The sequence below is a fragment of the Eubalaena glacialis genome, chromosome 5, assembly GCF_028564815.1.
Source record: "Eubalaena glacialis isolate mEubGla1 chromosome 5, mEubGla1.1.hap2.+ XY, whole genome shotgun sequence".
NCBI classification, from domain to species: Eukaryota; Metazoa; Chordata; class Mammalia; order Artiodactyla; family Balaenidae; genus Eubalaena; species Eubalaena glacialis.
In genome coordinates, this window is record NC_083720.1 from 68,871,718 (window position 1) to 68,890,205 (window position 18,488).

An 18,488-nucleotide genomic window follows, 5' to 3' on the forward strand; every position below is an offset into this window, starting at 1 on the left:
AATCATTTGGTTTCAAGTTTCAGATTTGATGGAATCTATCAAGTTTTACAAGGCATGTCTAGCAGAGCACGGTTTTATAAGATTCACAAGTGTCTTAGCTGGAGTTTCTACAAGGAGAGTATGGGATAGGAATTCTTGTTCCAGTGGCTTTTGTTTGTTTGTTTTTTTAGGAAAGCACTTTCAGGTGAAGGATATTGAGGAAAATAGGATGGGACAGGAAAAAAAAAAAAAAAAAAACTGAGCCAGAATATGGGTCTGATTCCACAGGAAACCGTGGAGGACAAATTGTACAACCAAGTCATTTCCTCCTGATGGGAGTCAGTCAGGGCAGTGGTCTTCCCTTGGGAGGGGTGGGCGGTCATAGCCTCCCAGGTGAGGCTCCTCCTGTTTGTGTGAGGGCAAGTCACTAGAAATGGGAGTAGCTGTGAGCTTTATCAACCAGTGCTCACAGTAGCTGGGGAAAAGGGGGACGCCCCTGTTTACATGACGTGGGTGGGTACCAAGAACATCCTTTACCGTTTACCCTTTGAACTCAGATACACTTACATTCAGGCACAGCCTCTCGAGAATTCTGATTGGAAAACCTTACAAGAGGGTTACTGGGATAAAATCCAGCTGCTGCTGCTGCGGTTTGTCCTGAGGCCATGTGCAATATTCATTACCTCCTGCCTCCACTACCAATTCTAAATTCCTCTCCCCATTGATGAGCATTTCTGCCAACGTGTGGTTTGCCTGGTGGGGGTGACCCAGGCCCCATCCTTAATTTGTGAGTTGTGAGCCTCTTGGTCACTCTGTCTTTATCAGGTCATGCTTGCTATACTTTCCCATTTACAGTAACGACTGGGAATGAAAGTCACCTGGCTATCCAGAGTGAGTCCTTGGTGATGCTGGATGGGAAGTGTGGCCAGGAAAGGAAAGGCAAAGCCCTATCTGGAATACAGGGTCAAGCATGGGTAGCATGGAACATTTGCCCTTTCCAGAGTGTAAGAGTCTGGTCTGTCTCACTGAAAGATGGTTCCATATTGGGGGCACACTGTAGTTCTCTGCTGCTGGCAAGTTAGACGTTCAGCAGTGGCAATAGCTAGACTAGCATTGGTGAGAAGGATTCCAGGCCCATGTGAAGGTCCATTTCTTCCACCATGGCCATTCTAGTTCATAGCTATACTATTCAGTTGCCAGAGAAGCTAAATATATAAGCTTCTTTATATAAATAAATAAGTGGACAGTCATCCTGTCCACTTGAGTGCTGGATGCCTCTTCTGAAGTCTGTTCTCCTAGCAGACATTCACACGTGATACAAAGGTCCTCCTTTGTCTTCCTTGAACATTTTTTTAGATGTACTGTTTTCTTAGTGGTTGCTTTAGGTATTACAATGAACATGTGTAACTGCAATAACAATCTCCTGAAAAAATACTTTACTACTTCAAGTGGAGTATAGGAACCTTATTTCCATTTAAGTCCCTTAACTCTCCCCATTTAAAAATTTATTTCCTTTACACACATCAAGCACCCCCTGGGGTGGTGTTATAGTTGCTGCTTCAACCACCAGACATGATTAAAAACCCATGAGAAGAAGGATAGTCTATTATATTTACCCCCTCCCTGCTTTTTTTTTTTTTTAACCTACTGTATTGTTATTTCTACCTTTCTGAAGTCATTTTCTTTCTGTTTGAAGGATTTCTTTAAGGCATTCTTTAAGGGTAAGTCTACTGGGAACAGATTCTCTTAGTTTTCCTTCATCTGAGAATGTCTTTTTTTCCCTTCATACCTGAAGGATATTTTTGTGAAGTATAGAATTTAGGGCTGACAGTTTTTTTTCTTTCAACACTTGAAAAATATGCTGAATTTAATATAATATAAACCAATATTTCTAGGGCTAAAGTTGCTAAAGTTTAATTATATGATTGCCACCTAAATAGCCTGTTTTGATTGGAAAAAGAAAAGGGAGGGTATAATTTCACTCCTGTTATATTATTAGAAATATTTCTTTTTGACTGAGGGAAAATGCACATGAAAGCTTTTTTTTTTTTTCTGCCTGCTTTCTAGGTAGTTGCTTCTTTCTTTTTCTTATGAAGCATGCAGAGAGAAGAAGCATCTGTTCTGAGAACAAGGAGGATGAAAACATAAATTAAAAGTTCAGTCCCAGTGAGCCGCCTTCTGTATCTGAGTCAGAGAGAAGAGAGCCAGTTACACAAAAAATCATCTGTGGGGAAGCGTAAGGAGTCTGGAATCAGCCACATCTGCCTTTGAATCCTCTCCGCCATTTACTAGGTGCATAATCTTTGGTGAGTTATTTAACCTCTCTTGGTCTTAGTTCCTTGACTAAAATGGAAATAATAACACTTACTCTTTGGGTCATTGTGGGATTAAGACAGACGAGATGTATAGACCTCTAGGCTGTGATAGGTTCTCAATAAGATTCTTTCAGTTGTCTTCCTCTTTCCTCCTTTAATATTGAGGAAATTTAAGGTTAAGGAAAGCCCACCAGAAAAGGTGTTTGACTTCCTCTTGGGAAACATGGTGAACTGGCAAGGTTAATGGGAAAGGTATTATTTGAATTATTTATTTATTTAAAAGTTGTGATGTTAAATTATCATCTTTGAAATTTATAGAGTTACTATTATTTTAATTTCTTTGGTTATTTTAATTTCTTTGGTTATTTTAGTAAAGGTAAGTGTAACTGGATTTTATCAGTATGCATCTTATCAGGAGAGAAAAATCATGAAGTAACTTGAACAGGGAAAATTTAATATAAAGAATCACTAACTCTAATAAGAGATTGGAGCAATGCTTCTTTCACTGGTGAGAAGTAAAGAGAACTCTAAAGAATACAATATAACAGGTATAAGGAGCAGTCCTTACCCATAGGGCTGAGAAGATCATCCAGGGAAGAGCTCCCACTCATCCCCCCCTCTCCACACTCCAGGATTGAGATCTGGAACCTACTGCAGAAGGCACAGTCCTCACTGGATGTCAGAAAAGTCACTGTGATGCTACCCTGGGGGAGTTTGCTGGAAATCTGCTCTCAGGAAGCTGCCTTTCTCTAGCACTCCAGGGAAAGTTGTTTGTGAGGAGGTATCTCACCTGAAGCAATGCTACAAAACTGCCCAAAGGTGGTGTCACTCTTCTCCTGACCCCTCTGCAGGAACCTGGCTCTGGAGAAGCTGGGCACACTGTAGGAACCTGGTGCTGGAAGCTGCCTGAGCTGTAGGGCCTGGGCACAAGGCATGTGCTGCAGAAGTCTGCGCAGAAGTGAGCACATGAGAAGCAGGAGGCAAAACCCTTTCCCCCTGTAATGTCCCTCCAGCAATCTCTACTGACAAAGTGTGACATGGTACAGTTGACAGTGGAAAATATTTAAAGGGCCCATTTTCACAGAGCAGGGAAATACAAAGAATTTGGACCTGAGAGGCAATAATTTATGACAGGCATATAAGGGGTAAAAAATTCATGATTGGAAATCTCTGTTAGGACTTGATAAAAGTGATTGTCTTAAACTTATACAATGTATTGGCTTAATTATTCAAACCCTGATATCAATGTATCAGTGCCTCCTGGTGATAGCATATTGAAATTGCATTTCAAATCTTTGTGCCTATTAGAAGCAGCTTTTATAATCGAAATTTTAGAACAGGCTATAAGATTGTAGCAAACATTACTCTACATCCATATTCCTAAATTACAAATTACACTTTAAAAAACTTTCTAGTTAGAGGAACTTATCCTGCGTAAGAGATATTATATAAATTTGAATGTGGTTTGATTTGATCCTGAAAGATTTATTTAAATACCAGGGTCAGGAGTTCAAATGCTAGCTAATCCAACTGCTCAGGTAATCCAGATTAAGACCCTTACAGTGGACCAGTACCAAAAAGATGTCCAGGTTGGTTTCCGACTTGCAAAAGGGGTTAGATACATGGTTGTAGAGTAAGTTCCTAACTCTAGTAACTGAGTGGCTGCTGAGCACGTGAAAGGGTCAGCAGGACTGATGAGTATTACTAACAGACTTTATTAAAAGAAAATGCAGTGTATAATTTTTTCACTTCAATTTGTATAAATATAGATTTTTTATGCATATTTAATTTATATTTACCTTACTTCTCCATGATATTTGGAATTTTTGACAACACATTTCTTTTGTAAATTCTCCTCTCCTTTGTTTCACATGACCCTATTTATTTTCCTTTTCTAGGCTCTTTTCTTTTAGAGCATCATCTTAAGTGTCAGTATTCCTTAGAGTTCCATCCTTGATGCCCTGTCTCATTCTATATATTCTTTCCAGGGTAGCAGTTTAACATCACACTTAAAAATAGAGAACTTCAAATTAGAGAAATCTTGGCTATTAGCTCTGCCACTTTCTGCTTTGTGATCTTGGGCAACTTAATATCTTCAGTCTCAATTTCTTCATCTGTAAAAATGAACTACCCTCTCTTACCTTTCAGAATTGTTGAGATTTTGAAATGAGAAATTATGTAAAGCCCTTTCATTAGTGCTTGACTCATAGAAGATGGTGAATAAATAGTACTTATGATTATTTTGTCAATTTCAAATAATATGCTTATGATTCTAGATCTTCAACTAACGCTTCTCTATTGGACCCCAAATCTCTATATGTACAAACTATTTCAATGATTTTAGTGCCAATTTGTGGTCTCTTGTAAGTCAGTGATGAGGATTATGTTGGTAAAAGAGGAACTGAAAAAAAATAAGGACATTTTGGGACTTCCCTGGTGGTCCAGTGGTTAAGAATCCACCTTCCACCGGTGCAGGGGATGCGGTTCTATCCCTGGTCAGGAAACTAAGATCCCACGTGCCACAGGGCAACTAAGCCCGCGCGCCACAACTACTGAGCCTGTGCACTCTGGTGCCTGTGCGCCACAACTAGAGAGAAGCCTGCGCGCTGCAACCAGAGAAGCCTGTGCACCGCAACTAGAGAAGCCCGTGTGCCACAACGAAGATCCCGCGTGCCACAGCTAAGACCTGTCTCAGCCAAATAAATAAATAAATTAATTTAAAAGAAGGACTTTTCAGCGCAGTTTTAAAATGAAGTCAAGTTTACGTAATTTAATAAATTGCCTTTTATATTAAGATTCACTCAGTTTTTGGTGTTGAAATATCCTTTTATAAAAATGAAATATTGATGTCAGTGGATAGATTTTTTTAAAAAGTATCCTGACTTAGCAAAATGAAAAATTGGCAGTCTTAAATTGGTCCCTCGTGTTTATTTGGAAATTTTGCTGGTATGTGAAATCTGGAAGCTTAGGAACCTCTGATCTGTTGGACAGTTTTACTTGAATAAACCATAAGCTCCTCAGACTCGACACTGTGAAAAGTATATTTGTTGCTTCCTTCTTCCCCTAAACACAAAACTCATTTTTATTATATAACATAAAGTATGTCATAACTGTCCATCCCAGTTGGTTGTCAGAATATGTGAGTTATCCTCAAACCCTCCATGGAGCTGTTACCCTTACATTCAATTGATCACCAAATCCTTTAGACTCTCTCTTGAAATTTCTTGATTTATACCCAATGCCACTGTTGTAATTTTTGGTTGGAATTATTTTCTTTCTACCTCCGGACTCTCTTCATTTTAATTCATTCTATCCTAAGCCGCCAGAATGATCTTTTACTTCCTTGCCTAAAATCCCCCAAGGTCTTCTATCTCCCTTGGTGTTAAACTTTCATATAGCCAAAAAATCCCACCCTTCCCATCTGCTCCTTCTCCCTCACGTGGATCCCTCACTGAGCCTGCCATAATTAGCTGCTTGCTTCTATGTTGCCTTGCTATCTTTGCACATCCAGTTCCAACTGCTGGTAAATATCCTTCTCTCCTCATCTAGAAAGTTCCACTTAGTCCTTCAAGATTCAGTGCGAGTTTCTACCATCCTAAGTCTTCCCAACCACCCCCATCTGAGTCTTGCATCTCTTTTCTCTGTCCCCAAATCTTTGTTATAGCACTCTACCACAATGGGATGCAATTTTGGGGGTACATAACTAGGTTTTATTCCCATCTGTGAGAAACTGATGGTGGTAATCACGCCTTCCACCTCAGTACTTAATACAAACCCTGATACGTTATAGGTGCTCAGCAGCTACTAGCTGCATGACTATAAGCTTAACATCATCCAGTTAATGATTCTGATAGACCATCTTTCTGTTCCTAAGAACTCTGCAGATCAAAGTGTTAAGAGAAAAATGATAGAAGGCCATAGTCATTGTATTTCTATTATAAACTCCCTACTCAGGAAATCAAGACAGATGTATAAAAACTATGTTTAATGTGTTGGCACTTTTTTTATACTATTTATTTTCATTATTGAATTAAAGTGTGTGGATGAGGTATGAGTGGGAGATGGGCAAAGGGAATAGGATGCATATTATTTAACATGGCTACACATTCCTAGGCTCCAGCTCTGCTCTGCAACCAGGATTTGTTTGTAAATATGAAATGTACCCTCTCCTTTTAGGTACTTAGGTATGTCTTCTATGCTGTGTGTAGTGATAACCAGAAGTATAAATTTAAAAATAGATTATAAAGTAAGATCATCTCATCAAACAGCAGGGCATATCTGAGAAAATAAACTGCCTCACCCACTCGGAGAGGGCAGTTGAGCTTGATGAAATGCTTCTATTATTTAAGCCTGATCAAAAGCTTAACTTTTCTTATAATCTTGAGCATAATATATGTTCTTGATGGTATGAAAATGCTCTGATACTGTTTCAGTTAGGATGCGTAGGTCTGCAATTAATAAACACCCAACGATCATTTGAGACATTTTTCTTCTCTTATATTACAAAGAGTCTGGAGGAGACAGGACATCTAGTTCATCAGTGCAGTGATGTCATCAAAGACCCAATTTCTTTGACCCTTTCTGTTATTAAGCACATTTAATTTTTGTCCTCCTTTATTGCATCATGGTGGCAAGATGGCTGCTGAAGTTGTAAGCATCATTATGACATACCATTATCCCAAATAAGAAGGAATCAAAAGGAGACATTAAAGTCATTATTGGCAAGACTAACCCATGATTCAGTCCTTGGGGCTGGGCACACTGTCAACCCAAACACAGTGGGCTTCTGTTAGCAAGAAAGAAGGGAGAAGATGGGTAGGCAACTAACATTGTCTGCTTCCTACTCCTTCCCTTTTAACTTTGTGAAATATGACAGTGTCACAAAGGCTTCGCTTTTGTGAAGTTCTACTTCACAAAAGGGTGTTACTTCTACTATGTCTGTAACCAGAGCAATCTTCTGTCTTCTCCTTTCTTTCCTCTTCCCTCCACAACTTATAACAAGTTGTACTATATATTTACTACTATGTGTTAGGTTAAAAGACACGAACTTACCAATATTAACATATTTTTCCCATGAAAGTTGAGCGATTCCCCCAAATAATGCAGGATTAATGGAAAATGAATAACCATGGACAGTAAGTGAATAAAAGCTGCTTAAAGCCACCAGAGAATGTTTTTAAAAATGGGGAAAAAAATGTAATTTACAATTTAAACCAGTGAAAGATTCACATTGGACATTTTCATTTGGAAAAAAAGAAAAAATCACCTGTTAATCACATTTAATGACATTTCTAGAGATTGACAATAATGGATGAGGAAATGTCCATTTTTATTTCTTAAATTTGAGGAATCTATCCAGTCATGTACTGCAGAGAGAGACAATGTATTACCTTGTGGCTTTCTTTAATAGTGTGAACTACCATTTACCTTATGCCTTCTCTCTGACCCAGTTGGAATTATCACAATGGCTGCACATATATTCAAAAAGACATGGAACTCAATGGAGAAGAATTAATCTTTCTACAGTAGAACACTTAAAATTAAAAAAAGATGAGTGGAAAAAGTCAGCACAGAGGGGAAAGACAAGTGTCTCAAACACCCAAACATGGAGCAGATCCAGCACTTTGCAGGGGCCATAGCCAGACTTTGTAACAGGAGAGGAAGTCATCTGGAAAATGGCATTTCTCACCCACCAGCTGTAAGTCAATCTCCCGGGTAAGAGTATCAAGTTAAACAACCTTTGCAAGTCTCTCATTTCTATGAATGTAATAAGATTCCAGCAACAGAATCATTCTTTTGTTCAGTGGTTTCCCACCTGCTGCTCACATCCTGCTAAAGTCATCTTCTTCTCGGAAGTCCTGCCCATCAAGTTTCATATGCTTAGTCCCAAATGTCTCTTTTGTGGAAGAATTAGATTAATATTATCAGAAGTCACCCTGATGTGCAGCCATAAGAAATAAAACTGAGTCGTGATCATTAAAATGTAGGTCATTTAACAGCTGGGAAGGACAGTGTGAGAGCTCTTGAGGAAGTTAAGAAATGGGAGGAAAGAAAGAGAACTAAATAAAAATACAAAAATGGCAAAAAAGCAATGAAGATTTTCAGAAAAGAAGGGAGTAAAAAGTAACTGTGTTACACACAAGACAACAGCAAGGTAAGAAAAAAGAATTGTACTGGTTGGGAAAGTGTGGATTACAGTTCTGACTTCACTAATTATTCCTGCAATTTTGAACAAGACACTTAATTTTTACTTTTTAAAAATAGCTTTATTAAAACGTCATTTACATTTCATACCATTCACTCATTTAAAGTATACAATTCAATGCTTTATAGTATATTCACAGAATTATACAGTTGTCACAATCTAACTTGAGAACATTTCATTATCCCCAAAGAAACCTAATACCCATTAGCAGTCACTGTTTATTCACTCTGCCCCCAAACCTGGCAACCACTAAGCTACTTTCTGTCTCTATAGATTTGCCTATTCTGGACATTTCATATAAATTTCACTTAATGTAATGTTTTCAAGGTTCATCCCTGGTACAGCATGTATCAGTACTTCATTCCTTTTTATTGCCAAATAATATTCCATTATATGGATATACCACATTTTATTCATCCATTTAGCAGTTGGTAGATATTTGAGCTTTTCCCTCTTTTTAGCTATTGTGGATAATGCTGCTATTAGCATTTGTATAAAAGCTTTTGTAAACCACTTAATCTTTCTATGACCTTATCTGTAAAGCAAAACTAAGAGTTTATGCTTTATGTTTCCACATTTGAGGAACTCTTCATTTTAGGTTTCTAATTGATTTATGACATAGGTATTGAAGAATACAACATAGATGCAACATAGATGCAGCTGATACTCCTAGTAAAACAATTAGCAATAGCATATACTACTTCCCCCTTTCAGTTGATAAATAGATGAGAGTTCTTCAAATATTTGTTAATTAACAGACCATGTTAGTGTCATGGAATGTTGCTGGTTACCATATTTCCTTTTCTCAGAACTAATTACAACATTTGATTGAGAAAGTTTTGCTAATTTGGTTAATTTATGAAAAAATTATATAGATATGAATACAAAGTTTATTGATTTCACATTGACCTGAAATAATCTTGGACATCATAGCTTACAAATGGATTCATTCCAATCATAACCATTTGCCATCTGTTTCCTTTCCTGAGAAGCAATAAAAGAATGTATTAATTTGTAATCAGAATGTGATGAGACACTACATCCATGAATATTAGAATCTATCAAGAGGATCCTTTTGGTATAGTACCAATTAATCAGTCATTGCTTTATGTCCCAGGAGAGTGAGCTATAGGACCTACATAAAGGCTCCTTTGCCCTCTGGCATCAGGTTGGATTTCGCCAATGGAAGTCACCAGAGATCGGAGAGCAGGAAAATGATGAGGGATATTCTTTCCTTTATTATCTTCCTCAGGCTGAGGGATTGCCACTGGATGTGTTCCTCCATCAAAGTCCACAGTTGGTGTCTACAGCTTTAGGTCTCAAAGGGTCATGGTAACCATTTGCTCCGTTATCAGACCTAGTGGAGCTACTGTTGCTGATCCCAGGGTCCCTTCACCATTTTTGCTTTCTCTTTCTTGATTCTGTCCATAATTTCATAAATGGATTGTTCATTAACTCACTTCACTCACTTTTTTTTTTTTTTTGAGCGTTTCTGATACTTGCCAAGACCTTGAAGATAAACTTCCTTTCCTACTTCCTTAGCAACTACTCTCTCTTGAGAAAAATTGTTCAGAACTTGTAAATAATGCCAAAAGGTGAACAGAATGTCCTTTTATTATCATATGGGGTCATTGTTTTACAGGTCCACGCAAGGATTATCTAAGGGAATGTACTTTGTTCAGCTCACAATTTATTATGACTTAGTGAAGTTACATGCATAGTTAACTTATGCATTTTGCCCTATAGTGATGTAAATAAGGTCTGTCCACATTTTCTCTTCTGTAAAAAGATAACTCCAAAGGCTTCAGTTTTTTGCTTTCCAGGATATTAATCATTTTGTACTTACTGAGCAATCTTATCCTTACGTTTCCATATTAAATTACTTATAAATAAATCAGCTATTCAAATCACTTTGAGCTGGTCTTAATATCTTATGAGTTACCTCTTTGTTTAGTGAGTTGAAGGCCATCTTTGATACATGTTCATTTTATATTTGCATGAGAGTCCTGATTTTATCTTTTTGAAAATTCTACTTTAGCATCTCTTTGGACTATCTCTCCTGTCTTATCCCCACATCTTCAATCTGCCCTTACCTATTGGTTTTTTCCTATGTTCATTTAAAGCATATTCAAATCTCTCCTTTCATTAAAAAACAGAACAAACCCTGGAAGTTTCCTCTGTTTGCATTTATACTTTACACTTCTTGAAACAGTTGCCTATGTACACACACATTTGTCATTTTTTCAACTCACTTCGACTTCTCTTTCTATTGACATGATTTCTTCCTCTGATTCTAATAAAACTGCTCATATCAATGTAAATAAAGACCTCCTTATTCAATCGAATAAACACTTTAAGTTCTGAAGTTATTCGAGTTCACCATAGCACTTGACAATGATGTCTCTTTTCTTGAAATATTCTTTTAGCTCCCATGGTATCCTGCATTCTTGATTTTCTTCTTTCTGGTGGTAATTCTAAGTCTTTTGACTGTCTTTGAGTGGTTGTGCTTCAAGGGTTCTCAGCTGAACCTTTTTTTTGTTTTTCTTCTTGTTCTTCATATACCCCGACATGATCTTGTTCTCTTTCATGACTTCAATTACCATTTAGTTCCATGGCTACAAGCCTAGCTTTATCTCCAAAGCACCAGATCTGCATATCCAACTTCTGTTGAACATCTCAGATGTCCCAGTACGTCTCAGACTATAGTATCAAAAGAACAAAACGCTTTCACTCTCTCATTTGCTGCATGCTCTGTGCTTTCTACATTAGGGAAGAGTGCCACTGTGACATGGTTGCTCAAGGCAAAAACGGACAATTTTCTTAAAGTCTTCTTCCTCACCTCTTGTATACAATTAAACTCTAAATTGAGACAATTCTACCTTTTAAACATTTCTCAAGTCTATTCTTATCTGTATCCTAACTCCTACTTTTTGGGTCAGGCCACAAACATTCAACTGCCTCCAAATTAGCCTTCCTGCCTCTATATTTGCCTGTTCCATGCCATTTATATAAAATGCAAATCGAATCTCTCTCACTTTGAACCCTCAAGTAGCTCCTGTTTTCTTTGGATAAGTCCAATGTGTTTATCATGGTATATAAAACCCTTCATCCTCTGACCCTGATTTCTGCCGCAGCCTCATTTCTTGTATTTCATTCACCAACTCTTTGCTCTAGTCATAGTAGGTTGGGATAAAAGCCAAGTGGAACCCAAGCATTGAACTACATCGAAATAGGCTTGCTCTGTGTTCTCTGCAGAATCAATTAAAATTTGCAAATTTTGGTCGATGATTTATTTGTGCTTATATAATAATAGTTTTGTGGGAGAGATAGTCCTTTGTAGGCTACTCGGCTGTCCTTTATGTCTTGCTGAGTGTGCTAAGATTGTAAGGCCCTAACTGCTGTTTACGGGGGCCATTTTTCAGGGCTGTTTATGCAGTTGGTAATCTTGAGAGATGAGGTGATATCTTCTTCTACACCCACACAAAGAGTAAGCTAGTTCACTCCTTTCTATAAAAGTGGTGGATTCCCCAATCTCAGCGTTTCTCAGCTGGGATGCGCATACTCTGCATGTGTAGCATCCATCTGGCCCCCTCCCCATCTCCTTGTGAGATCTGGGGGCAAGAAGAACCATTGTAAATATACTGATGCTCCAGCTGTTTGCTGTGCCATGAGTAACAAAACCCATTTTCTCTGACTCAGGAGTTTTGTCTCTTCTACCAGCATCCAGGAAAGAACCACAGACTAATTTATTAGCTTGTAAATCAAATCAAATCTTAGACCTGACCATTTTATGTTTTAAAGTAGCTCTTTTACTTCCAAGTAATTTTAAGAAATGTTGATAAAAATGCTGCTTTTTTTCTGAATAAGAAAATAAAATAATGAATGGTCCAGGTCAATATTGGCATCTGGCAGCAGTAGTTGAAAGCAGTTTTAGATGGGATTCTCAATAGTGATAGGTCAGCATTTGGTATCAACTTGTATATGATCATGGGACCTAAGGCAATGTTAGGAATGTGAAGTCATGTTATTCTCAGGGGCATCTGAAGGATATTAAGTGATTCATTATTTGTTTTCTTTTAAAAATGTTAGCACTTAAAAAAAAAAAAGCACAACATGAGAGTTGTGAGTTAAGTTTTCTTTGGGGTCAAATGAGGACTATAGCCAGAGACAGCCATTCAGATAGCTCCGAGGAACTGCTCCAAAGAGGTGGGGGGAAGGTCAGTATATACGTGGTTTTAGTGAAGGTGGATACATGCAGTCAAGCACACGTTTTGGCAGAAGGTTGCTGCTAGTCATGAGGAGCCAGATGTCTCCATTAATGATTTTAGTGCTTTTCTAGGTATGAGAAGATGCAAGAAATTGGGCTCATAAAATCTTCTCCTGAAAATATCTATCTGATGGCCTGTTCTGCCAGTTTTTCCTAGAGCACGGAGAGCCTCATTCCTGATCTTCACCTTGAACTCCTTTCAGGGTATGTTGAAGGTCAGCGACTACAGTGGCTAGTGACTTCATGCTTATAGAACCAGATGGCGAGTGACAAGTTTTAGTTGGAAGCACCTCTGACATATTAGCACAAGCACAGGAACGTGGATCATCCAATCCTGGTTAGAGTACTTGAACGAATGGACGGACACTGACCTGAATGAGAAAGTCCAAAATCAAACTCATTCTTTCATTAATTTATTCTGAGAACAACAAGCACCTACTAATTTCCAGGTACTATTCTAGAAAGTATGGATATAGAAATAAGTGACAAGATCCTTGAATCCTTATAGAGATTACAGCTAATGGGAGAGACTGACATGCAAACATTTCTAATATAACGTAATAAGAATTTTGTTAATAATAATCATATAGCCATAGTAAAGTGCCAGTGTGCATGCGTGCACGTGCCCCAAACACAAAATACCTTTATTCCACCACCCAGAAAAGAGCACTACTGTTAATAGCTTGGTAAATTTGGTAGATATCCTTATAGTCTAATATTTTACGCCCCCTGAGAATACATGAATACTATATATATATACTCTCTATATGTAATTATTAAAATACATGATAAATGCTATTAAAACACATACTGTGCTATGAATTTATGAAACTTTATCTCCCAGAAACCTTTATCTATGATAGTTTATATATATAACTATATATACTAATATATATACTAGTTTATATATACTAGTTTATATCTATATATACTTATTTATATAGCTTATAAACTAGTATACTCATTTATTTATATATATAAATCATCATATATATTAGTTTATATAGTTTAGTGTATATAAACTAATATTTATTATATATTTTTATATATAGTAATATATTAGTTTATATATATAAAGACTAGTTTATATATACTAATCATCATATATGTACTAGTATATATATATACTTATTTATATAGTTTATATATACAAATATATATACTAATCATATGTATACTAGTTTATATATATGCTAATATATATAGTTTATATATATAAAATATATATATATATACTAGTATATATATGTGTGTGTGTATATATATGCTAATCATCAGGGATACTAAATTTGAATTATATTTATTGTCCAGAGAGCCTGGAAAGAGTGCATAATTTGCGTAACCTTTGTTTTCCTGAGTCTTCAAAAGAGAAAATGAGGATATTCATCTTCAGTTGTATTCACTGAGTATACACAGGGGCAAATATTTCTGTTGTGAGACTTAGAAGACAAATTAAATTTATGAAGAGTCAAGTTTGCTTGCAGCAAACAGCTTAGTATTTTACATTTTAAACTGTAAGGACCTGGCAGAATTGGAAAATTTCCATGTGTTGTGCTTGCATTTTGGAATTTCAAGGGCCTGCTCTGCATTCGATTATGATATCCACCTCATGTAAATTGGAATGTATCTTTGAATGCATGAGTACAATAGCAAGACTAAATATATTTGCCCCTGAACAAAATTTCATGTATAGGAAAATCTTTCTTCTGCTTGCTGCCAGATCACTGGAATATGACTGCCAAGGGAAAAATAGCTGTTGTCCTCTTCATTAAATAAATGAAGGCAAAATAAATAGAACTCTTAAAAATGTGACTGTGGTGAACATGGTGGTTTACCACGCCATCCCCATACACAAGCCCTTCTCCGTAGGGAACGTGGTACTGGCCTATGAGATGTAAGCACAAGCGGGCTGTCCCAGCGAGGTGTCCCAGATGCCGTGGCTTCTCTGATAAGGAGGGACAGGCACGCTGGAAGGCCCCTTTGGTCTTGTTATTTATTATTTTTCTCCAGTCGCACTCTTCTTTCCTTGACATCAGGCCTGCTGGTTCAGGAGCTATCTAGAGACCTGGAGGCCACAATGGTGAGAGGAAGGTCTTTTATTGTGGCCAGGGCACTGGAACAAAGAGAAAAAAGTTCCTGAATCCTCAATAACGTCATTGAGCAGTCAGTGAACACCAGCTACTGCCTTGCCCTGAACTTCTTGTTCTGTGAGGAAAAAAAGAAACTGTTTAAGCTACTCTTAATCGTGGTTTCTTTACTTGCAGCTAAACTTATTTATAACTGATAGAGTAGGAAATACGTATTTCTCTCCCTAAATGAATATTAAATTTTTACTGCAGTCTTTAAATTATGGGAAACTTCCAGCTCATAGCTTATTGTCCTTTGACTCTTTAGGAAAATTCAAAATTTGACATTACTGTTTAATCCTATTGGGGGAACACCATAGCCCAACTTTAACAGCCTATAGCAGTAATTGTTTAAAAAGCTTTTAATAGGGAACACTTCTCTCTTTCAATTCTTGCTGCTTTCTATCTATGTTTCTGTCTTTCTTTTTCCTCCATTTTCCCTCTCCCTCCACCTTCTTGATCTCTGTTGCTTTCATCTCTATTTCCACCTATAACCCTTTCATTGTATTCCTAACCTAGACAAAGATTATACTTATATTAACTGAATATATTTTTTCTGTTTCCTATTATAATTAAAAATGGATGAGTAAAATATTTTAATTTATAGATTTATAATGCTGCCTTATTCCAAAAAGGATTTGTATTGCCATGGTTTGTAAATTTCTTTTAAAAAAAAACCAGCTACTTTCCTAATACCTCAGGTTGCCTCTGTGAACTTTAATTTTTTTTTGAGTTAATTATTCTTGAAAGAAAAATAAATTGTCATCCCTTTTCTGAGAATGATGACTAAGATCATTATAATTTACTTTCATGAAGCAGAAGCAAAAACAGAAACGGATGAAAATCTGTATTTCTTAAAATGTAGAGGAAACTTACCTGGACCTTGTGATTCCAAGGATCCAAGGCCATCTTTAACTTGTTTGTCATTAGTTCATTCATTCAACAGATGTTTATTGAGAGACTGCCGTGTGCAAAGAACTATGGTCTCCTCTATTGCCCCCACCCCCGCAAATGGATAAGTGGGTAATTAAGATATAATTAACCTTTATCATCCTCATCAGGATCACCAGTCCTAGAAACAAAATATATTTATCTCATGCCTGCTGAGATAAAATATATTTATCTCATGTTCTCTCCAGAACCAAAGAGAGAATGAAGAGAGAGAGCCAAAGGGTTGGAGGCATAGTTTTCTTCCCAGGTCTTAGAGGTTTTGGTGTCATTTTGCTCAGTGACTTATTGAAAATATAAAATCCTTATGATTAGTAAAGGTTATCTTAGTCAGTTTCCTTGTTTTTGCAATGCAAACCCCTAGGAAATCTGCAAAAACTGTGAGAAAGCTCTGAGTTGTTTAGGATCATGGAAAACTCTATTTGGAAGAAGTACGTGGTAGCACACAAGAAAACAGAGGGCACAGTCTCTGAGGTCTTAATAAGAAAAGAGGTGACGAGGAAGTGTGTCTGTGGTCAAGATTTCCTCTGTGCAGGAGGCCTTTGCCTCCACTCTCCCACTTTGCATAATCTCCTTATTCAAGGCTTCTAAAGCAGTATTAACGAAGACAACATATTGAGTGTTTGGGTTCCTAAGATCATTTTTTTATTTTATATACCATTGGTCAGGTAGTTCTAGAGTTTAATATTAAGTTCTCTGTTTCAAAATTTAAAAGATACGGAGAGACCCTAGAAAGTTCAAAGGAATGAATCAAAGAGAAATATAGGACTTGTGAATAAAGATTTAAGAAGAAAGGTTCTAGAAAGGAAACATCATCTATTATTGGCAATGAAAAAGAGATGAAAATTTATTTCATCAAAATGAAAGAATGGCTGCTTTTCATGGGTGCTGAACATAGAATAATTACAAATATACTTTAATAACTGAGAAGCTTAATATTAAAAGAATGGATTACCAAGAAAAGGCTTACCGTTTCTTGACAATTTTATGCCTTTTGGTATGAAGCCAAAATAATTGGCCAAATTGATTTTAATTGTTAAAAAAAAAAGGTAATTCAGTGTTAATTGATATACCCTGGTGAAATTTATCAAGGGACAGGGAGAGAAAAACATCTAACATAAAAAATAAAATTGCACATACGTGAACAATGTACAATCTTATGTAAAAAATTTACATGTAATGGACAATTTCACACAGAAAATTACTTAGCAATACTGAATCAAGTAGAAATAAAAGAAAATCTTAGTAGACCTGTAACCTCTAAAGAAACTAGATCAGTGTTTAAAAATCTATCCCCCTTCTATATAAAAAGCCAAAATGAAAACCCAAACTGAACAAACAACAGATCTAGATCAGTTAAATGGCAAATTATGACACATCATCAAGAAACAATTCCAAAACCATATAATCCTTCCAGAAAATAGAACAAAATAAAACAAGTCACATCTTACAAATAATTTAATGACGCTAAATTATCATGATGCCAAAATCAAATAAGGATTTTATTGATAATGGATGATTAAAAATCATTCTTCCTTGTGAAAATAGATGCAAAATTCCTGAACAAAATATTAGCAAACCAAATCTCACAATGTGTTGAAAAAGTACATCATGAACGAATTGGCTTTTCCAAAGAATTCAAGGAAGGTTAATGTTTAAAAATACATTGCAAAGCATGATACAACCATTCATTTAGATTATTATTTTTTATTTTTATTTTTTATTGAAGTATAGTTGAATTACAATATTGTGTTAGTTTCAGGTATACAGCACAGTGATTTGTGGGGTTTTTTTGAAGATTATAGTCTATTTTAGATTATTACAAAATATTGGGTATAATTCCCTGTGCTATAGGGAATTGTTGCTTCTCTATTTTAAGTATAGTAGTTTTTATCTATTAATCCTGTACTCTAATTTGTCTCTCCCCCTTCCCTTTCACCTTTGGTAACCATAAGTTTGTTTTCTGTCTGTGAGTCTTTTTCTGTTTTGTATATAGGTTCATTTGTATTATTTTTTAGATTCCACATATAAGTGATAGTATATAGTATTTGTCTTTGTCTGACTTATTTCACTAATCATAATATTCTCTAGGTCCATCCATGTTGCTACAGATGGCAGTATTTCATTCTTTTTTTGGCTGAGTAATATTCCATTGTAGATATAATCCACATCTTCTTTATTCAATCGTCTGTTGATGGGCACTTGGGTTGCTTCCTTGTCTTGGCTATTGTAAATAGTGCTGCTATGAACGTTGGGGGTGCATGTATCTTTTCAAATTAATATTTTCTTTTTTTTTCCAGGTATATATACAGGAGTGGAATTGCTGGATCATATGGTAGTTCTATTTTTAGTTTTCTAAGGAACCTTCATACTGTTTTTGCATAGTGTCTGCACCAATTTACATTCCCACCAACAGTGTACAAGGGTTCCCTTTTCTCCACATCCTCTCCAGCATTTATAATTTGTAGACTTTATGATGATAGCCATTCTGACCTGTGTGAGGTGATATCTCATTGTGGTTTTGATTCACATTTCTCCAATAATTAGCAATGCTGAGCATCTTTTCATGTTCCAGTTGGCCATCTGTATGTCTTCTTTGGAAAAATGTCTATTTAGGTCTTCTGCCCATTTTTTGATTGGGTTGTCTG

The 18,488-nt window shown here is 36.5% G+C and overlaps 1 protein-coding gene across 5 annotated transcripts in view; it reads left to right on the top strand.

Annotated features, from left to right (window-relative positions):
- The window catches only part of GRXCR1 (glutaredoxin and cysteine rich domain containing 1), a 332,675-nt gene that overhangs the window by 75,615 nt on the left and 238,572 nt on the right, over window positions 1-18,488 (top strand). For 4 of the 5 annotated variants that reach the window (XR_009701023.1, XR_009701022.1, XR_009701024.1 and 1 more), the window contains exon 3: window positions 2,047-2,285. The exons of the other annotated variant lie outside the window; for it this stretch is intronic. The gene's annotated coding sequence lies outside the window, so the exon portion shown is untranslated. The remainder of the gene's footprint in view (window positions 1-2,046; window positions 2,286-18,488) is intronic. 5 annotated transcript variants of the gene reach the window in all.